The sequence below is a fragment of the Petaurus breviceps genome, unplaced genomic scaffold (genome assembly GCF_028583685.1).
Source record: "Petaurus breviceps papuanus isolate PSGF00001 unplaced genomic scaffold, PetGlider_PUasm1.0 171, whole genome shotgun sequence".
NCBI classification, from domain to species: domain Eukaryota; kingdom Metazoa; phylum Chordata; class Mammalia; order Diprotodontia; family Petauridae; genus Petaurus; species Petaurus breviceps.
This window is the reverse complement of record NW_027185754.1, coordinates 7,799,811-7,822,083: the sequence shown is the minus strand read 5'-3', so window position 1 is coordinate 7,822,083 and position 22,273 is coordinate 7,799,811. Positions and strand designations below refer to the sequence as shown.

The following is a 22,273-nucleotide window of genomic DNA, read 5'->3' as shown; positions in this document are numbered from 1 at the left end:
TTTGCCTAGTACCTGGGGTATACAAAGTCCAGTGCTTTACTCTTGGAGGTACAGGATACATGAATAAGACACTCCTACCCTCTGCCTTCTAGTAGATCATAAAATGATAGAGACAGCAAAGACCCTGGAGATCATCTAGTTCAGTTCTGGTTTCTTACTTTGCAGAAGAGAGTGAAACCCAGAGAGGGAAATGATTTGCTCTAGGTCACATGGCTAGTAAATAAAACAGCGGAGTCTAGAACCTAGCTAGCAGTCCTTTGTGCCGGGAGATGTTCATTAGTGTTCCTACCTGACTTTTAAAAATCCCTCCCATCTCTTTTTAATGGAATGACAGTCATTCATTGTCTTGTCATAGAAAGTCTTCACTGAGAAAGCAGTGTGATATAAACTAGACAGCCTCTGACGTTGTTGTTCAGTTATTTCCATTTGTTTCTGACTCTTTGTGACTGTTGGGAAAGATACTGAAGTGGTTTGTTATTTCCTTTTCCAGCTCATTTTAACAGATGAGGAAATTGAGGCAAGAAGGGATTAAAAGTGACTTGCACAAGGTCATCATATAGCTAGTAAGTGTCTGAGACTGGATTCAAACTCAGGTCTTCTTAACTCCAAGCCTGGGGCTCTATCCACTGTGACACCTAAAAGCCCATGCTTTAAATTTGCATTCCTATAACTATTATTTCTGATTGCTTTAAGTCCAAACTTCTCTACTTGGCATTCAGTGCATTCCACAACCTGGCTCGCCTGATCTCCGCAACCTTATTTCTCTCTCCAGCCAGACCAGTTTCCTAACTTCTTTCAAAATGGCAAGCTTAGTCCTGACTCGGTCTTTTCTCACATTGTTTCTTTAAAAACAAAAGCAAAAAAAGGTGGAGGGGATATCTGGGTTTCCACAAGCTGTTTGAGGTCTTGTCCTGTGGCAGAGGAACTGATTTTAGCTTGCTTATACCTGGAAGGAAGCTGATTGGGCTGCTTGGTTCTCTTTTGGCAGCTAATAGTGTCTTGAGATGTATTTGTGAGTAACCAATGAGAGAGACACTGGCTGTCTACTTCCCAGATTTTGCCCACGGTACCCAGTGGCATCCAAGAACCATAATTCGCCATGGAAAGTGTTAGTAATATTCTCCATGGGTTCTGTGGAGAAACAGCCAATTAAAGAAAAATAAGCAGGTGAAAGTGTATTTACTTTGGAACTGACAACAAGAAGAGGGAGACCTCTTCATTTCAGTTCTTTTCCTAGAAATGCTCCACTATATAGGCTGACTTAGAAACCCAGCTGTTAGGCACTGGTCTCTCTAATGAAGGGGAAGGTAGGGGAGCAGGGGTTAAGAATACACATTTACATAAAATTTACACGTGCATTTTGGGATAGTGAAATAGCTTTTTGAGTAAATGTGCCTTAAAAGTGCTTTGTTAGTCATCCCCTGGAGTTGTGGTTTCTTGGCTTTCCTTCTCTTCTTTTTCCTGCTTCGCCCAATTCTTGCACACCATCTGTGTCCCCCTCCCCTCCTTGGCAAGTGTGTCGCCTGCCGAGCATTGTGGAGGAAGTAGAAGGAGAAGTGGTCTCCTCCCTGTCCTGGAGGAACTCATAGGATGACTGGCCTGGGACACAGTGATGTAGTAATAATAACAATAATAATAATAATTATATATATATTAGCTTGAAGTGTCAAAATGAGCTGAATAATAACTCATATTTACATAGTACTCAGAGTTTTACAATAGCTTTCTTTACTAGTCATTTAAATTCTTCCAGCCTTGGTTTCTGTAGCAGCAACCACACTGGTATACCCAGGATGGCTGCTAGCACAGGTTCTTAGATCTACTTCATTAGGAAAGATAGCTGTTTAAGGGGTCAACAGTCTTTTTTTTTGGTTTATTTTTGGAGGGGGAAAGGTAGGGCAATTGGGGTTAAGTGACTTGCCCAAGGTCACATAGCTAGTTTTGTGTTAAGTGTCTGAGGCCAAATTTGAACTCAGGTCCTCCTGATTCCAGGGCTGGTGCTCTATTCACTGTGCCACCTAACCACCCCCAGACAGAGCTTCTAACTGTCTGAGAAATCAGCACAGATCAAGAGACAGATCCAGCTGTCTGACCAACGCAATACATACATAGTTACTAGAGAGAGAAGCATTAACATCTGGGTTTTTCAAAGTGTATGTGGGGGGGCTCCTCAGTAGCTACCCAGAATCTCGTTTGGTCAAATCACTCTTCCAGTGAGTGAGCCCCAAAGCAAAATGCTAACCTCAGAGTATATGTGTATGTATGTGTATGTATATATGTATATATGTATATATATATATACACACATATATACACACACGTGTGTGTATACATATCTCTTTTTCAGAGCCAGAGGGCATCACAAACCTCGGGATGGGGCTCAGTGCCTAATTAGAAATTAGCAAAAGGTGTGAAAACCTTCCTACAAACAGGCCTCCCCTAAGCAAGCTCCCCTTAATGGGTTCCACCAGAGGCCTATTAATGGATAGGGAAGATCTTAAATTCCATTAACATTACAGTTTCCTAATCTGTAAAATGAGGAGGTTGGACAAGTTGATCACCAAGATATATTGCAGTAGCCTCATAATTGGTCTGCTGGACTTTAGCCTCTCCCTTCCCTAATCCTGCCAAATGGATATTCCTAAAGCACACATCTGATTGTGCATGCCCCTCCTCTGCTCAAGAAATTTCAGTGGCTCCCAGGTAGCTCTAGGACAAAATACAAAGTCCTCTGACATTTAAAACACTTTACAATCTGGTTCCAATCTATCTTTTCCAGATTTATTTCCCATTACTCCCCCTCACAAACTTTTTTATGTTCTAGCCAAATTGGCCTGCTTAATGTTTTCCACACATGAAATTCCATCTCTCATCTCTATGCCTTTGCATAAGCTCTCTCCCATCCTGAGAATGTATTCCCTTTTTCCTCTTTACCCCTTAAAATCCTGAGCCTTAGTGCAACTAGGGATTCCTAGCTGAGTTTCTTCATCCATAAAATGGAACAATTGTATTTTCAAGTGCTAGCAGGGACCTTTCCTGAAGGTCTCACCCCCCTTAAATCATGTTGCATTTATCTTGTTTATTTTATTATTTAATGTACGCGGCCTTCTCTTTAGTTCTCGTGCTTGACTTTTTAAAAGTGCTATTACACTCTTGATATCACACGTAGCATTTAATTCATGATAGATTCTCAATCAATGATGAATGAATGAACAAAAAGGTCACGGAGAAATAGAATACAGCACGAATCACAGAAGTATGGAATTTATTTAAGTGGCAGTTTGGAGCCACTGGAGCTTTTTGGGTAAGAGAGTGACATGGTTACCTGTGTCTTAAGAATATCAATATGGCAGATGTGGGGAGAATGTGTCAGTAACAATAATTAATAATAGCATTTTTATGGTGACTTTAAGGTTTGCAAAGCAATTGGTGTTATTTCCTTAGAGAGAGAGAGACTTCCACATCTAAATTCTCTGTTCCTGTGATCAAAGGGAACCTTTAGGAATCATCCTATCCATCCCCCTGCCTCCTATCAGGGCTTCAGCTGTCTCAGTCTTTGACCAGAGCTATATTGACTCTTATAACAGAGAGATTAGACTGTAGGCCTCCAGCCAGGGAAATTTTGGATGAAGGTAAAGGGCCTGGAGGTGAGTCGACACATTGGAATGCCCCTTTTGTGCTTTGCATGTGTGCAAATTGATTTTAGAGGAAGTTGACTGAATTAACCCCAGTACTATGCCTGGCTTAGCCTACCACGGTGACGAGTGCCCCACACTTAGAAAATTTGCCCCCAAATGCTCCTGTCAGGGAACTGGGGGTGGAGAAAAGGGGACATGGGGAGAAGAGGCCAGAGGCCAGAGTAGCAGATGGAAAAGCAGTAAAGAGTCAGAGACACGGCCCCAGCTTCTGGAGCTGAGTCAGCCCTTGCAGCCGAGGGAATTCACCATCTGCCCAGTTGCAGGAGTCCTCATTCTTACATTTCTACAAAAAGTATCTGTTCAGAGATTTGGGGAAGGGGTGGTAGTAGTGGTATTACATTCCCTTTTCTATAGGGTCATAGGGTTTTAGAGTTGGAAGGGATGCCCATCATCAGTTGGTCCAACCTTCTTCATTTTAGAATTGAGGAAACTGAGGCCGAGTGAAGGGAAATGGCTTGCTCTAGTTTTGTGGTTTTGTAAAGTAGTCTTGGTCCAGGCCCTTCAATTGTAGTTCATCTCTCTTTGGGTGAAGTACAGCAGTCTGTGTTACACTGGCTTGGTCTCTTGGGCTTCTGGTGTGGCAAAATCACAGAAGAGAGAAGGGTGGGTCAGATAGGAGGGGAAATAACCCAAAGGTTCTCCTTGGCCATTCCTTTCCCTGGCCTGACACAAATGCCCCTCCCCCACCCCACTTAAAAAATGAGTGGTGATACTGTCCCTCACTTTACACCTTATGGGAAGTGGGGCCACAGCTGGGTTTGTGTCCTGGTGCCAAAACTGTGTGCCCAGTACTCTCAGCCATTTGTCCTTCAGCTGGCTGGCAATTGGAGCTTTTGAGTTTCGCCCCCTCTTGGCTGTATTTGGTTCTTTTTCTATCAGACATTTAGTGAAGTCCTTCTGTTCCCTTACCAGAACCTCCTGCTTCAGGCACATTGCTCTGCAAGGCCTTGTGCTTTCTTGTTTCAACTGTTCCCTTCCTTCACCAGCAGTGCGTTTCTTCTACATCTCAATCTGTCCATCCTTGTCTTTTAAGGACCAGCTCAGATACCACTTCATCCACAACAGTTTCCTGTTATCCCCTTGAAGGGATCTTGCTCTCCTCTGAAGTCCTGTACCATGTTCAGACTAGATAGCTCCTATAAATTTCCTGCTATCTTAATGCATTCATGTATTTAATTCTATCTGCCTCCTATCCAAGAAGGGACAGGTAGGTGACACAGTGGATGAAGCCCCGGGCTTGAAATCAGGAGGATTCATCTTCCTTTACCCAGATCTGGCCTCAGATACTTGTTAGCTGTGGCAAGTCCCCTGGGCAAGTCACTTCACCCCCTTTGCCTCAGTATCCTCCATCTGTAAAATGAGCTGGAGAAGGAAATGGCAAAGCACTCCAGTGCCTTTGCTGAGAAAACATCAAATGGGGCAGGACTGAAAAATGGCTGAACGACAACAGATGAGAAGGAGTAGCATCTTGGCACAGGGGATAGACAGGACTCGAAGTCAGGAAGATCTGGGTTGAAATCTCCTTTCTGACACTTAGCGACTATGGAACTATGGGCAAGCCAGTAACCTCTCTGATCCTTAGACAGCTCTCTAAGGCTTACTGAGGTACAGGTGTATACTAAGTGGAGATGGGGTCACAGTGTGTGACTTGCTGATGTACTGGACTGTGAACTTTAGGAGAATAGGCATTCTTACCATCTTATTTCCAAGCTGAGTGATATAGTAGAAAGATCATGCAAATTGAAGTTAGGAGAGCTGAGTTCATAATCCTGGTTTCAGTAATTACTGTGTTACCTCTCTAAGTCTCAGTTTTGTCATCTGTAAATGGGAAGTAATAATGCCTATTTTTCCTGCCTCGTGGGGTTGTTGTAAGAAAATTACTTAATAACAATAATCTTTATATTACTCATGGTATGTTAGACCTAGTAGATGCTTAGTAAATGATGAATCAATGAGCAAAGGGTCATTAGGAAACAAAGACTTCGACAGGGGAGGGGAGAGGCTGAATTTCTTTAACTAAGTGGAAAGGAATTCAGTCTAAGCCTCTGTCGTGCAACTGAATGAATGCTAAATTTGGAGTCAGAGAATTTGGCCTCTTGGACAGATTGGTTATTCCGGTTTAAATCTGTAATCCTTTTCTGGGTGTGTCTGAGAGTCATCATTTGTAAATTAAGGATAATATAGTGGAAAAAATCCTAAACTCTTTAAGTCAGAAGGCTTAGATTCAAACCATAGCTTTGAGCTGTTGCTGTGTGAATATGGGCAAATCACTTAGCTTTTCTGAGCTCCAGTCAGAGAGAGAACATGGTCTCTAGGGCCTCTTCTGGCTTGAAAGTCTGTAAATCCTATCTTATTGGGATAGTGGAAAGATAGGAGGAAAAGAAAAGAGAATTTTTTTTTAGAAATTTCATTGGTCTGTTTTCTGTGTACCCGTAATGCAAATAGATATATTGCTGTAATGTTTAGCAAAGTATTGGCAGAAACTCACAAAGGTAGGTATAGGTTGACATGGCTGCTTGCCATTCCCTAGATCATAGTGGTCATGAATTTAGAGCCAGAAAGGACCTTAGGGAGCATTTGTCCAACCACTTAATTTTACAAATGAGGAAACTGAGGCCCAGAAACGTTAAATGACCAACCCCAGGGTTACACAGGTAGTAGGATTTGAACTCAGTTCCTCTAACTCCAACCCCAGGGTTTTTTCTGATGTACTGCAGTAACACTCGTCTTTTGAAGTTCTGTGCTTGTCATGTAGTTAGACCCTCTGGGACAAGACCTCTAAGCCATCTTTTCTGAAAGAATGATTTCAATCTGGGTTCTCCAAGGCACCACTGGGTATATGCACAGTTAGAACCTGGAGAGGAAACCTGTCCCGTGAGTGCCTTTGGGAGGGCTAGGAAGTAAGTCATCTCATCTGGTATTTCTGGAGTGTCTAGACCAGTGCCAGGTGCAGTGAGGAGGGTAGAAACAGAAGCCATGACGACTTCCCTTGAGGAGCTCAGAGTCATGACCTTAGCAAGTGCAGGCAAAGGAAGAACAAAGCATTTCAGAGGATGTGGTATTCTGCTTTGCACTGTTTGGCAGCTCTGTGGCAGGGGAGCCCCTGGAAACCTCTACCCTGGGCCCAACTGCAGAGGTTGTCACTTGTTTTTAGCAACAACTCCCATTTTGTAGAAGGTACAGTTTAAAATGTGTTTAATTCGCAATAACCCTCTGAAGCAGGTATATGGGCATATATATGTTATCATTCCCATTTTACCAAAAGAAAACAATGGAACTCACATTATTTGTTTGCAATCTCAGGACCAGTAATTGTTAGAACTGGTTCACTACTAGTTAGTGAGAGAGCAAAGACTTGAACGTGGGTCTTTTGATTCTAAGCTTTGTGCTTTGTCCATTTCATGAATTGGCTTTTTAAGAGGTCATTTCACTGTGACTCAGAACATTTCACAATCATATTTTTCACAGGGTTTTCAATTACTCTCTGTGAGGGTGAAAGGTACCAGGGGTGGAGAACCTGGGGCTTCGAGGCCACATATGGCACTCTAGGTCCTCAAGTGAAGCCCTTTGACTGAATCCAGAGGACCTCACTTAGGGACCTAGAGGGCTACATGTGGCCTAGAGACCACAGTTTCCCCACCCTGGGTAAAGCTTTTCTCCCAAGTGGTGAGTTCTCTTTGGGGTTACTATGCTAGAGCCATGTCAGTTATATCTCCCTCTCAGGGTTGTACCCCTGAGGAGTTGAGAGTCTCTTCTCTAATGCCATCAACTTAAACTCTTATTTTGGTCTGGTCTCCCCACTGTTAGCCACCAGTGGTAGCACCCCAATTCTATTTAACCAGTTAACATCCATTAGATTTTAAAAGGGCATATTGACTTCAAAGATATAGCATAAATAGTAATACAAGCATTCTTTCCCCCTCTCCCCAACACCCTCTCCTCCCAACACCCCCTCCCCCCACTACCTCTTCCCCCACTGCTCCTTCCCTCCAAATCCTCCCTTTTCAGGGACTCACTCATATCACATTGGTTTTTGAGGAAAGTTGGCTCAGGGGCAACACAGTTTTTTCATGGTTAGTTCTACCAATTTGCATCCAAATGCAGCATAGCTTCTTCTCCACTGCTATGGGATTGAGTCTTGAAGATTGCTGCTTGTGTTTTATGGCCTCAATGTAGGACCAGCTGGCTGAAACCATGGCAAGGACTAAACTCCCAGATCTTGGGTGGCTTGCTCTTCTGACCTTTAGAAACATACAAGGTCACAGCTTCCAATTTCCTTCTCCTAAAACGCAAGAACAAAACACCAAGAACAAACACTGAACCCTGTACTGATGCGCTCCATGTTGGCCTTGGGTGTGGAGGGCCTGAAACCTTTCCTCTTACATTGTCTCTTCTCATTGGAGAAGTAGGCAAACCAAGGGAAAGAAGAGGTCCTGGTTGCTGGGTGCATTTTGAATGCATTTTGAGTTATAACTATGTATAACTAATCAAAGAGGATCTTACTCATGTGTAGTTTAGTAGAGCAGGACCACCTACAGAACATCTATGCATGTTCCAAGTCTTTCTATTATACATCATGAGTCTCCTAGGAGCAGACTCTCCAGCCTCTTCCACGTGGAGATTTGTTATCAGTGGCTTGCTACATGCTTATAAGCACTGGGGTCAGTGGCCAACCCCCTATTAACATTCAGGTGGAGAAATTGAAGTACAATGAAGTAGAGGGAAAACTGGCATTTGAACCTGAACCTCATATCTCCCTGGGTCCCTGTTTGTCTCATTAGAGAGGCAACATGATATACTGAGTGGAAAGGGGGTTAATCTGGCAATCAGAAGACTGAATTTGAATCTGGGATTAACTTTTTACTAGCTGTGAGACTATGGCCATGTCATTTAATTTCTCTGAGTTTCATGAAGTTTCATCTCTGTAAAATGGAAACAATATTTTCACTTCTTACTTCATATTGTTATTATGGAAAAATGTTTTCTAAATCTTAAAGCCCTACATAAATTTGAGCTGCTACTCTAAGAAGATCTGTGATCTTCCGAGGATCATATATTTGGAGCTAGAAGTGACTTTAGGAGGACAACTTCAAGTCCAGCCTCCTCATTTTACAGATGGGGAAATTGAGCCCCAGAGAAATTAAGTGACTTTCCCAGCTAGTGTCTGAGGCAAGATTTCAACCCTGACTTCCTGACCCCAAGTCCAGTGCTCTATCCACCAGGGTAATCCATCTACTAGTAGAGACCTCAATAACGTCTTTGCCTTCTCATTCTCTTTTTTTTAGATTATACATGTGCTATCATGTAAAATATATTTCCATATTAGTCACATTTGTGAAAAGAGACAGATCAAATAAAAAAAGATGAAAAAGATTAAAGTAAGTGAAAAAATATGCTTCTATCTATATTCAGAATCTATCAGTTCTTTATCTGGATTTATCAGTATCTTTATCTGGATCTAGCATTTTCTTTTGTGAGTCCTTTGTACTTTACTTGTCTTGGATCATTGTGTTATTGAGAAGAGCGGAGTCATTCATAGTTGGTCATCACACAATGTTACTATTGCTGTGTACAATGTTCTCTTGGTTCTGCTCATTTCACTTTGCACCAGTTTGTACAAGTCTTTCCAGGTTTTTCTGAAATCTCCCTCTTGATCCTTTCTTTTTTTTCATAGCACTATCCCATTACATTCATATATCATAGCTTGTTCAGTCATTCCCCAGTTGATAGGCGTCCCCTCAGTTTCTAATATTTTACTACCACAAAAAGGGCTGCTATAAATATTTTTGTGCATGTGAATCCTTTTCTTTTTTGTGATCTCTTTGGGATACAAATCTAGCAGTGGTATTGCTGGATCAAAGGGTATGCATGGTTTTATAGCCCATTGGGCATAGTTTCAAATTGCTCTCCAGAATGGTTGGATCAAGTCACAACTTCACAAACAATTCATTCATTTTCCAGTTTTCCCACATCCTCTCCAATATTTATGTTTCCTTTTGTGTCATGTTAGCCAATCTGATAGATATGAGATAGTACCTCAGAGTTATATTAATTTGCATTTCTCTAATCAAAAGCAATTTAGAGCACTTTTTCATATGCCTATAGATAGCTTTGATTTCTTCATCTGAAAACTGTCTGTTTATGGCCTTTGACCATTTATCTATCAATTGGGAAATGTCTGATTTCTCATTCTGTGTGATTCTTGTATATGTCTTTCTATAAATCCTCCAGAGCTTGGGATTCATTGGTACGGTTTTCAGGAAATGACAGTTATCTGTGAACCACTACAGAGTCAAAGGAAGATTTTAGTAGGGACATATCTGACTAAAAGTAAATCATGTAGCATGGATGCTTTAAGTAGCTGTCTGCAGCCTGTTAAGGGTAACATGATGTATTTAGTCAGGTTTTTACAGTGGAAACTGCTTCCACCAATACAGTTGAACAACTTTTCTATAATTAAGACTTAGAGGATTGTCTGGGAGCCCTGGGTGTTTAAGTGACTTGCCTGCGGTCACACAGCCAATAAGCATTTATTAAGTGCTAAGGTCCTAGACACTGTACTGATCATTGGCCTACAAATATAAGCAGACAGCCCCTGCCCTCAGGGGCATTACATTCTAATGGGTGAAAACAGCACATCAGAGGAATCTGAAAGGGGAGGGAGGGAGACCAAAGGTATCTGGCACAGGGCTATAGAAAGTCTAGAGAATGGACCAGAGTCCACAGAAAGTCCAGAGAGCAGCCTGGAGAGGAATTAGACAGATACATAGAATATATGAAGATTAGAACTTAAACCTAGATATTTCTTATTCTAAGGCTGTCCCTTTATCCACTGTACCACACTCCCTCCAAAGAATATTGTTTCTGTTATTTTTTTTTAGTTGGACTTTTGTTTCAGGGAGAAGCTTGGGGTCATAAAAAGTACTAGGCAGCTTCCCAAATGAAGGCCAGCTTATTTTCTTCCTCTTTGAGTCTGGGCCCAGCTCATTGTTCTTGCATAGTGTCTGTCTAAGATATGTATACGGAAGGACCAGCTCCAAGGGCCGTCCGCCCAGCTGTATATCATAGCCTGGACAATAGGCATTTTTTCTTCCACTGGGTTTTCCAGTGTCAGAAACTATCCTGAACTATTTTGAGTGATGATAGATCTCTTGTAAGAGGATCTATAATATTCGTGGGCTTGATATAATCAGCACAATAATAACTGTTATTTTTTGAAATTTTATTGAAACCTTTGTTTTTATATCAGTTTCCCAATATATCCCTTTCCCTCCCCCATGCAGAAAACCATTCTTTATAACAAAGAAGAAAAAAGAAAGAAAAAGGAACTCAGCAAAACTAACCAAGGTCTGACAGTCAGGTCTGATAATATATGCAGTGGTCATATCCATAGTTCCCTGCTGCTACAAAGGGAGAGAAATGTATCCTTTTTTAAATTAAAATTTTATTTTTTTTTCAATCAAAAATATATCTTCTCTTCCTTCTGCCTCCCACCTCCTTCCCCTTTCCGTTGATAAAGAGAAAAAACAAATTCTCCATTGATCATTTTAAAAAGTCTCAATCTGCACTCCATCACTAGAGAGCATCATTCTTAAATCTCTTAACTGGGACCAAACTTGGTCATTATTACAACTGATAGTTATTTTAAAATATTTTCTGTTGGCAAAATTTCCTTCAACGTATTCTGAAATCCTTTAACATTCTCCTAATCCAATCCTACATGGATGCATAATCTCTGAAAACAATCAAGGAAAACTGTATAAAAATGTGTTTGTGACTGATAGACTATGTGTGTGTGTGTGTGTGTGTTGTTTAGCTGTTATAGTCGCGTCTGACTGTTAGTGACCCTATATGGGGTTTTATTGGCAAAGATACTGGAGTGGTTTGCTGTTTCCTTCTCCAGCTCATTTTACAGATGAGTCCCTGTGGCAGACAGGGTTAAGTAACTTACCTAGGGTCATACAGCTAGTAAGTGTCTGAAGCCAGATTTGAATTTAGGAAAATGAGTGCATCTTCCTAATTTCAACCTCCAGGGCTCTTTCCACTGAGCCATCCAACTGCCCCATATATGTGTGAGCTATCTGTAATAAATTCTGGCATTCATATGAAGAGTGGATTGGAGGGGGAAGACTGAAAGACTATTTCAATAGTCTGGGTATGTGGCAATATGGTAGTTGGGATGGGGGCAGTAAGAACAGAGAGAAAGGAATGATGGAGATATGAAAGTGAAATCAACAGAACATGGAACATTCAGTGCTTTTTGCTGCCCAGTGATTTTGAGGTAGCCAGAATTTATTCCATTGATGAGTTTGCTCTTTATTTCAGCTATCTTTCTGTAAAGTCTCGTATTTTTCTGCAGTAGCTTAAGACCAGAGCTTGGCCACAGCACTGAGGGGCTCCACTTGCTTCTGAATGTGGCCTCCATGGGGCCTTCTTGGTCTGAAGGCTCCATGTCCTCTTAAGAGAGGGGAGGGCCCCTCCCCTTTTTTTTTTAACCACCAGGGTTGCAGTGTGTATCCTGAGAGGCCTGCTCAGAGTTGATGTAGAGAGCATTAGCAGGAAGTTGTGGGTTCCAGATGTGACTCACTCTTAAGTAGCCCAGTGAAAGGGAGATTTCTGTGTGTGTGGACTGAGTGATTGGACCTTATTGAGGAGGGAGGCTTGGATTGAAGAAAGCCAAAGTCCTCTTGTTTCCTTGGGAGACAGCAGTTAGGTAGAGGAGGAAGGGGAGGAGTAGGAAGAGGATGAAAACGAGGTGTAAAAGGTAAAGACAGATTTTTTTTTTTGTTATTTTCCCCAAAGGGAACCGGAAATTTGAGCAATATGTCTGTTCAGAACAGGCCGAAGGAAGTCAGTGAGAAAGACTGGACTCAGTCTTACTAGGGGGTGCAACTGATGAAATTAGGTGAGGGTGAGTCAGAATTATTTCTCATAAAAGGTCATAACTAATTTGGGTTTTTAATCTGAGTACAATGACTGATAGAGTAGGCAATGAGGGATGGGGTTGAGGACTGAGTGCTGGGAGAGGCCAGGAGGTTTCTGTTTTGAAGCAGCTCCTAAACCATTACTTTTCTCCAGCCAGGCTGGGTGTGGGGGTGGTACATGTAGTCAAATAAATGGGTAGAGGTCATTTGTTACACGGCTGTTGCAGAGACTGTATTGAAGCTGAGGTGAGGAGAACTAGTCCGTAGCCAGCTTGTCCCTAACGAATCACGTGACCACAGACAGGACATCTCCATCTCCATCAGTGGAGGACAAGATCTCGCTCTTAAAACTTTTACAGTTCTGAGACTTGCTAAAAGCTTAATTTTAGAATCTCTCTGCCTTCTATGCTCCTATTCTGTGGCTCCTTCCCCGAACTGGCTCTCAACTTGTATATACTCATAGGGCTGGTGTTTCTTTGATTCCCCTGCTTGGTTTTGTTTCTGGCAACATGGGCAGTTGGGCTTTAGAAAGAAAAACTCTCTTGGGGTTTTTTCCCTTATTTTTTTTATTTTCCCTGAAAAATAAACATTATTTTATTTTTCCCCCAATTACATGTTAAGATAGTTTTCAACATTCATCTTTGTAAAATTTTGAGTTCCAATTTTTTTCTGCTTCCCCCCTCCCTAAGACAGCAAGGAATCTGATACAGGTTATACATGTACAATCATGTTAAACATATTTTCACATTAGTGATATTGTAGAAGAAGAATCAGAACAAAAGGGAAAAACCATGAAAAAGAAAAAAACAAAAGAAGGGTGAAAATAGTATGTTTCAATCTACATTCAGACTCCACTTCTTTCTCTGGATGTGCGTTTTCCACCAACAGTCTTTTGGAATTGTCTTAGATCATTATATAGCTAAAAAGAGCTAAGTCTGTGATGACTGATCATTGCACAGTGTTGCTGTTTAAAATGTTTTCCTGCTTCTGCTCACTTCACTCAGCGTCAGTTCATGTAAGTCTTTCCAGGTTTTTCTGAAATTGCCTGCTCATTATTTCTTATAGCACAGTAGTATTCCATTACATTCATATACTACAACTTATATAGCCATTGCCCAATTGATGAGTATGCCCGCAATTTACAATTCTTTGCCACCACAAAAAACTGCTACAAATATTTTTGTACATGTGGGTCCTTTCCCCTTTTTAATGATCTCTTTAAGGATACAGACCTAGAAGTGGTATTGTTGGATCAAAGGGTATGCACAGTTTTATAGCCCTTGGGCATAATTCCAAATTGCTCTTCAGAATGGTTGGATCAGTTCACAACTCCACCAACAATACATTAGTGTTTCAATTTCCCCACATCTTCTCCAACATTTATAATTTTCCTTTTCTGTCATATTAGCCAATTTTGTAGGTATGATGTAGTACCTCAGATTTGTTTTAATTTGCATTTCTCTAATCAGTAGTGACTTAGAACATTTTTTCATATGATTGTAGATAGCTTTAATTTCTTCATCTGAAAACTGCCTGGTCATATCTTTTGACCATTTGTCAATTGGGGAATGATTTGTATTCTTATAAATTTGACTCAGTTTTATACATATATATATACATATACATACATATATATATATATAAATGAGGCCTTTATCAGAAATATTGACTGTAAAAATTGTTTCTAAGCTTTCTGCTTTCCTTCTGATTTTGGTTGCATTGGTTTTGTTTGTGTAAACCCTTTTTAATTTAATGTAATAAAATTATCCATTTTGTATTTCATAATATTCTCTATCTCTTGTTTGGTCATAAATTCTTCCATTCTCCATAGATCTGACAGGTAAACTATTCCTTGCTCTCCTAATTTGCTTATGGTATCACCATTTATGTCTAAATCATGTACCCATTTTGATCTTATCTTGGTATAGGGTGTGAGTTGTTCATCTGTGTCTAGTTTCTGCCATACTATTTTCTAGTTTTCCCAGCAGTTTTTGGTCAAAGAGTGAATTCTTATCCCAGAAACTGGAGTCTTTGGGTTTATCAAACTGTAAATTAATAGTCATTAACTACTGTGTCTTGTGTACCTAATCTATTCCACTGATTCGCCACTCTGTTTCTCAGCCTTTTTTTTTTTTAAGCTTAAATGAAACATTTAAAAGGGAGGCCCTTTCCTGGGTCTTATGGAGGATGTTAAGTCTAGACTTTGTTATAGATTGGGTCCTGAAGACTCTAGTTAGGGGAATATCTATCCAAAGCATGTTAAGACTTTCCTTGGTGGAAGGATTGGATGAGAACAACTTGTTTCAGCGGCCGTGAAGGCAGCCATAGCAGGCAGTGTGCAGAACTTAGAGCTTATTCGGACATCAAAGATGCCAAGGTCATCCACTGCATCTTGGGTCATTGCTAGTCATTCAGACTTTTGTCCTGCCACTGGACTTAGGTGATTCTGTAAGAGAAAGTCAGGCTGATGGTTCTGTGCAACTTTGCCTCACTTGAATCCAGTTCATGAGCAAGTCAAGACCATCACCCCATAACGCCATTGGTCCTCTTCAAAAAATGAAGGACAAACAATAACCATTTGGGATAATAATAACAAATGGGAACAATGTTTTTTCAAACTTTAAAAACCTCTATAAATGTGAGTTTTAAAGTAATTTTTGTTGTTGTTCAGTTGTTTCAGACTCTTTGTGACCCCATTTGGGTTTTCTTGACAAAGATACTGGAGTGTTTTGCCATTTCCTTCTCCAGCTCATTTTACACATGAGGAAACTGAGGCAAACAGGGTGAAGTTACTTGCCCAGGACCACACAGCAAGTAAGTGTCTGAGGCCAGATTGGAACTCAGGAAGATGAGTCTTTCTGAGGCACTCTATCCACTGGGCCATCTGACTGCCCCTTTCAAGTAACAGAGCTGGGATTTGAATGCAGATCGTCCAATTTAAAATCTGAGACTCTTTCCATTATGCCTTTGTTACCTTAGGAAATGTAAGTATGCCACAAAAATGTGGTCTGATGTACTTCAGAGCTAGATAGAACTGCTGTTTGAATTAGCTAGAGTCTTGGGTTTTTCTAGGCCACAGTCTCCCTCTTTGGAGGGGCAGATATATCTGAAAGGTGACTGATATCACTGAGAGCATAGCTCTGATGGCTCCTAAGGGAGTGGGGAGCCCACCCCACCCTGTTCTGAGTTAGAGATCATCAAAACTTCCAAGGTTTTCATCTTCCCTTTGCAAATCCCCATGCTGTGTTAAGAGTCCCTCCAGATAAAGGGTGACAGGGTTGACCCTCCAAAGAAGAGATCTCTAATGCCAGAGTTTCAGGGCATATGTGGAAGAAAGTATTTTGAGAGGGCAAAGAAACTTTCAGGTATTCCTTTATTCTTAGCCTGCTCTAACTAATCATGTTTGTAAGATGATGGCAGTGGATTGCTTTGGCCTTCAATTTTCTATGAAAACATTGTTTAAAGAGTTTTAAAAATGTGTATGACAGTGGTCTGTTGTTAGTGAGATATGTCAGAATTGTAGAATTTAAAGCTTGAAATGCCCTTTGAGGCCATTTAGTAATGACCTCTCATTTCATTGAGGAGAAACTGGACCCAGAAAAAGGGCACCTAGCACACACTCCAATGGTGTTTAGCTGTAGAAGTGGGATTAGAACCCGGGTCTCTGACTCCCCACTCGGGGCTTTCTGTAACACCAGGAGATCCCAGAGCCTGAAAGCGAAGCAGACAATGAATCCTTGAGCCTTCGTGAGGTCATGTTGCTAGGCTTCCTGCCTTCAGACAGATGATGACTATATGGAAAACCATCTGAGCCAAGTGGTTTAAAAGGATCCTCGGGGAGACAGATTCCACAGCCTAGTTTGACAATTTGCTCTCAGTTTAATTCTCCTCCGAGATCTTCTGGTCTAATACAGAATTCCCCCAGGGAGCTCACTTTGCTTAAATGCATGGGTGTGTAGCTGTTGTGTTGTTCTTTCTCTTCCTAGACTGGACATTGGCCTGGGGTGTTGGGGCAGGGTGGGCCTGGAGGGGGTACGCGGGCTTGTTGCTGTGTTTTGGGAAAGGTTTGGAGACTGTGGGTTTGGCAGGGGAGCAGTGAGAGATGGCGTGACCTTAGTAGTTACAGCTGCTGCTGGGCTCAGTAGAGATGGCGGCCCCTCTCAGGACCTAGTTTGTATCAAGTGAAGTTCAGTCTCTTCAGCCAAGCTGGCAGGTAGCAAATACCATTGGGTAGCATTATGGCAGCTAGATGGCACAGTGACTGGAGCTTTGGACCTGGAGTTGGCAAGTGGTTGTTCAGTTGTTTCAGTCGTGTCCTGGTTGGGGGTTTCTTGGCAGGGATGCTGGAGTGATTTGCCATTTCCTTCTCCAGCCCATTTTACAGATGAGGAAACTGAGGCAAACAGGGTGAAGTGACTTGCCCAGAGTGCCACAGTTAGCAAGTACCTGAGGCTATATTTGAACTTGGGTGCTCCTGACTCCAGGGCCAGCATTCTATCCACTTCATGACCTAGCTGCCCTAGAGTTAGGAAGACTTGAGTTCATATCCAGCCTCAGACATTTACTAGCTCTGACCCCTGGACTAATTACTTGTCCTTTCTAAACTGCAATTTCCTCATCTGTAAAATGGGGATACTAAGAGTACTTACTTCACAGGGTTATTGGGAGGATCAAATGAGAACATATATGTAAAGTGCTTTGCAAGCTCTTATACATTATATAAATACTAGTTGACATCACCATTATCATCTTCAGAGATGGAAAAATGCTTTTGACTCAAGCTTAAAAGGCAAACTCCTCTGTTTGACAATTAAAGCCCCGTCACCATTGCACTGTGTGTTTCCAGCCTTACTGTACATTCTTCTTTACTGTTGCAACTGAACTTGGCTTCTTATCATTCTCCAAATATGCCTTTGTGCAGACTGTCTGGACACACCCTCCACACCTCCCCCCCCCCCCCCATTGCCTTGAATAGATTCTTTCCTCTCCTCTACCTCATAGAATCTGTGGCTAGCTTTCCTCAAGATTCAACTCATGTGCTATCTTCTACTTAAAGCCTGTTCTCATCCTTCCCTCTCCTACCAAGTTCCTATCACCCTGCACCATAGAAAATATTTTTAATTTACTTTATATTTTTTTTATTTACCTATCTATCCATGTTTTTGGATGGATAGAATGGAATATAATGAAATGGAATATAAGCTTCTTATGGATAAGGACTGTTTGATTATTTTCTCTGTATTCATAGATATAAAATGCTTTACAGTCTGGTGTAAAGCTGATACATAATAAAAGCTCATTGGATAAATGAGTGAATGCATGAAAGCACTCTAGCTACCTACCTGTCTATAATTTTCATTGTATAGCACCTTATTGCTCACAGAGCCTTTTCACACATATTTCATACGTATGAAATTATCCCACTTGATTCAATACTCACAATAAACTGCAGAAGATTCTTGGCATTGTCATGGTTTTATACTTGAGGGACCTAAAGCTCAGACATTAAATAGTAAAGTTTGGACCTGGGCCTTCTGTTAGGGAGGCATCATGATAAAGTGGAAAGAGTGATGGATTTTGGGTCACAGAACCTGTATTCCATGCCACTCACCTGTGTGACCTTGGGAAAGACACTTGACTTATCAAGGGCCTCATTTTCCCTGTCTACAAAATGATGAGGTCATTCACAAGATGACCTCTAAGGTCCCTTCTTCCCCTAGATTTGTCATCCTATGACAGTTGATTTCTAAGTCCATTGTTCTGCCTATTTTACAAGTGATCTATGCATTCTCCTACCCAGCTGTTCATCTTGGTTTCTAAATTTGAATCAATTCTTTATGTGTCTTGGAAATAAGACTTTTGTTAGAGAAGCTTCTTGTGAAGATTTTTTTCCTAGTTGTGTCTCTTTTCGTCACAACTTTATTGGATTTTTAATGCAAAAACTTTTGAATGTTATGTAAAAAAAATTTTCCATTTTCTCTTTTGCAGTTCTCTCCATTTTTGCTGTGTCGTGAACTTTTTTCATATTCAGAGATCTCATAGGCATTCTCCTACCCCCCTCCCCCATATTTCTCTGATCTGTTTATGATGTGACATTTTATTTTCTAACTAGGTCTTGGTATAAAATGTGAGGTTTGGTCTAAATATAATTTCTTCCATAATGCTGTCCAGTTTTCCTAAAAGTTTTTGTCACATAGTAAGTCCTTAGCCAGTAGCTTAGATCTTTGTTTTTATCAAATACTAGGATATTAGATATATTTGCTTCTGTATGTTGTGTAGGTAATCTCTTCTCATGACTGATTTCTCTATATTTTACCAAATTGTTTTGAAAATTGTTGCTTTATAGTAAGTACACTTTGAGATTTGACATTGATAGGTCCCCTTTGTCCTTTACTTTTTTTTTCATTTATTTTCCTTAGGATTCTATTTTGCCACCCTATGAAATTTATTATTATTTTCTCTAGATCTGTAAAGTGACCTTTTGGAAATTTGGTAAATTAATTTAGGTAGTATTGCCACTTTTAATATATTGACTTGTCTAAACCATGAGAAGTTAAGTTTTTTCCAATTAAAGGTCTTTCTTCATTTCTATAATGATTTATAGTCATATTTATATAGGTTTTATCTTGGTAGGGAGATTCCCAAGTGTTTTATACATTCCAAAGTAATTTTAAGTGACTCTATCATTTCCTGCTGGGCTTTATTGGTATTATATAAAAATGCTGATGATTTTTGTTTATTTTGTATACTTCACATTTGCTGAAGTCATAAACTGTTTCAGTTATTTTTGTCATTGGTTCTTTAGGATTCTTTAAGAATCTTGAAGATTCTCCAGTGATCTTGTAGGTCAGGTGGGGATCTGAGATGTGGAAGTAGGAGAACAGTATAGCTCATACCATTTCTGGAAGCCAAACCACCAAAGTTGTTGGGAGTTCTGTGGGTCTGATTTCTATGGCCTTACCTCTTATTATTTGCCTCCCTCCTACTCCTTCCACTGGGAAAGTAAGTTTAGGGTGGAGTGTATATGTAAGAGTGAGAGGTGAGAGACAGACAAGCGGAGATACACAGAAAGACAGAGACAGTCACCGGTCAACAAGTATTTATTAAACTAAGCTTTATTATTTTCCAGGCATGGTGCTAAGTGCTGGTAAAAAGGTAAAAAGAAAGAGAATTTCTGTCCTCAAGGAGCTTGCATATTAATGGAGGAAGGTGAGGAGATACCTAATGAGGGCAAGGTGGAAAGGTCTGGAGAGTCAGGAGTATAGCCCAGTGAAAAGTGAGCTGAGCCTGGCTTGAGAACTTACTACCAGTAAGAGCAGGGGTCATTTTCAGGAGTGTAGGCATCTCTAGGGTGAGAAGGCCCTTGGTGACTTGGGAGGTGATGGGTGAGGTGATAAAGTTTGAAGGGTCAGCTGGACTGAAAAGAAGAGAGGCCTTTCCCTTCCCCACAGAGAGAGACTGATGAGAGACAGAGCTAGATGCTAAGTCACCTAGAGAAACTGGGACAGAGAGAGAAGCACCGAGACCCTCACAGAAAGACAAAGACTCAGAGACAGAATGAGAGATACAGAGTAATGGACACAGGCATAGTCAGGCAGAGACATATGGGTCAGGAGAAGTTGAACCAGGGCAGATGAAAATGCCAGCCTCCTTTTAAGGGAAGCAAGAGGCCTGGGGTTGATTTGGAGGAGAGTAAGGGGGTGTAGAGCTAGTAGGACCTAGGAACAGCTGAGAATTCTCTTTTCTTCTTTATGTGACTATACTTTGTCTAGATATATAGGGATGATAATATTTGTACCACTTGTTTGGTAGTGTGGTTGTTTGAGAAAAACCTTTTTATGAGCCTTAAAGCATTGTAATAGATGTGAATAGTTGATGATTGTGGTGGGCAGGGGTGTATGTGTATGTGCGGCAGGTTCACTCCGAGGCTGTACTGGGGCTTTATTGACTGTAGGGAAAGTATCTCACTCTGCTTAAGGGACAGTTAAAATGTCCTGAACAGAGGGGCAGCCAGTTTCATTTGAAGATGGGTTAAAGAAACTAGAAATGTTTAGCCTGGAGAAAAGAAAGTTTTGGGAAGGATGTGATAGTTAACTTGAAGTACCTCAAAGGGCTGTTGCTTGAGGAATTAGATTTCCCTAGTTTGGCTTCAGAGGGCAGAAGTAGGAACAATGAATGGATATTGATGGAGGACAATTTAGACTTGCTGTTAGGTATCCAGAAGTGAACCCAGGTGCCCTGAAAGGTAGGTCTGTCAATCAACAAGCATTTATTAAGTTTCTACTAATGAGGCTCTAAGAATGGATCCCTAAAAGGAAAAGAACATTCCCCTTAACCCAGATCTCTGGCTTTAGCCTGAGACACCCGCCTGTCCCAGTCAATAATCCTTTTTACTGCCCTTTCACTGTGGTTCTCTGGCCACTTAACTCCTTCTGTTGTCTGCACCTGGCCCCACCCAGGCTACTTGCCACTCCTTAATCATATTTAGATCTTCCCACAGTCTTTCTCTGTATAAAAACATCTGTCCCATTCTCATCAAATGCAGACTCACTAGGAATCTGACCTGCTTCTATTGGCAACACAATAAACCTTGTCTCTGACTGAAAGAGGGCTTGAGTGTTTGAATTCTTTTGAGGCAGACCCTCACCCTGTTCTCTTGGATTTTGGGGTTCTTAGCACACTTAGACCACAATACCTATGAAGTTCCAGGCACAATGCTACGTGCTGGGGATACAAAAAAGGGGGCAAAACCAGTCTGTCCTCAGGGTTTTACACTCTTATGGAGGAGACAACATGTAAATAACTAGGTTGAACCTCTTTCCAGGTCTTTAAAAAAGGCTGGAGAACCCTTTGTTGGGTATCTTATAGTAGAGAATTCTTTCTTATGTGGGTTGGGTCATTGGATGGCCAATGAGGTCACTTCCAGCTCTCAAATTTTGTGATTTTTGTGGTCAAGATGAGTGGGGTGATGAGCAGGGTTAATATCTAAATGGTCAGAGATCAGCTGTTGAGACTGAAGGATAATCCACTTGTTTGGAAGTGCGTTCTTACTTGGGCAGTTGAACTCTTCCGTCCATAAGAGGGGATCTCCTGACCTCTGGACTAGTTCTTTTCTGAACTCTTGGATTCTATACCTAGCTTTGTTATGACGTGACCTTGGCCAAGCTATTCTTTTAAGGCTTTGCTCAGTTAGTATTTCCTTCATAAAGCATTCTTTGATTCTCCTAGTTTTGGTGGTCTCTCTCTCTTCAGATTTCCTTGTATTAACTTATCTGTGTACATTTGGTACTCTTCTTTCACACAAAAGAACACAAACTCTTTATAGGCAGGAACTGTTTCCTTTTCAGGTCTTTGTATCCCTAGCACCTAACACCATAGGAAGCACTTAATAAATGTTGAGTGAAGTTCTTCCTCTGTAGAAAACTTTGGGTGGATAAGAGTGTATCCAAGATCTCTTCCAACTCTTAACAATCTGCCTTCTTTGATTTTAACCACCAGCTTGACTCCTTAGGACGCTGTGGGTGAGAATGACTTTGGGGTGACCTGGACAGTGTCAGGGGCACAAGGTTACTTTAGCTTGACTAAGCATCTAACTGGAGGGGGTGAGAGAGAGAAAGAGAGAGAGAGAGAGAGAGAGAGAGAGAGAGAGAG

At 41.1% G+C, this 22,273-nt stretch overlaps 1 protein-coding gene across 3 annotated transcripts in view; it reads left to right on the top strand.

Annotated features, from left to right (window-relative positions):
• Positions 1–22,273, top strand: part of ADCY7 (adenylate cyclase 7) — a 120,999-nt gene that overhangs the window by 5,990 nt on the left and 92,736 nt on the right. Inside the window, exon 1 of one of the 3 annotated variants that reach the window (XM_069082525.1) lies at positions 12,166–12,462. The exons of the other annotated variants lie outside the window; for them this stretch is intronic. The gene's annotated coding sequence lies outside the window, so the exon portion shown is untranslated. Of the gene's footprint in view, positions 1–12,165; positions 12,463–22,273 lie in introns of those variants that run through there. 3 annotated transcript variants of the gene reach the window in all.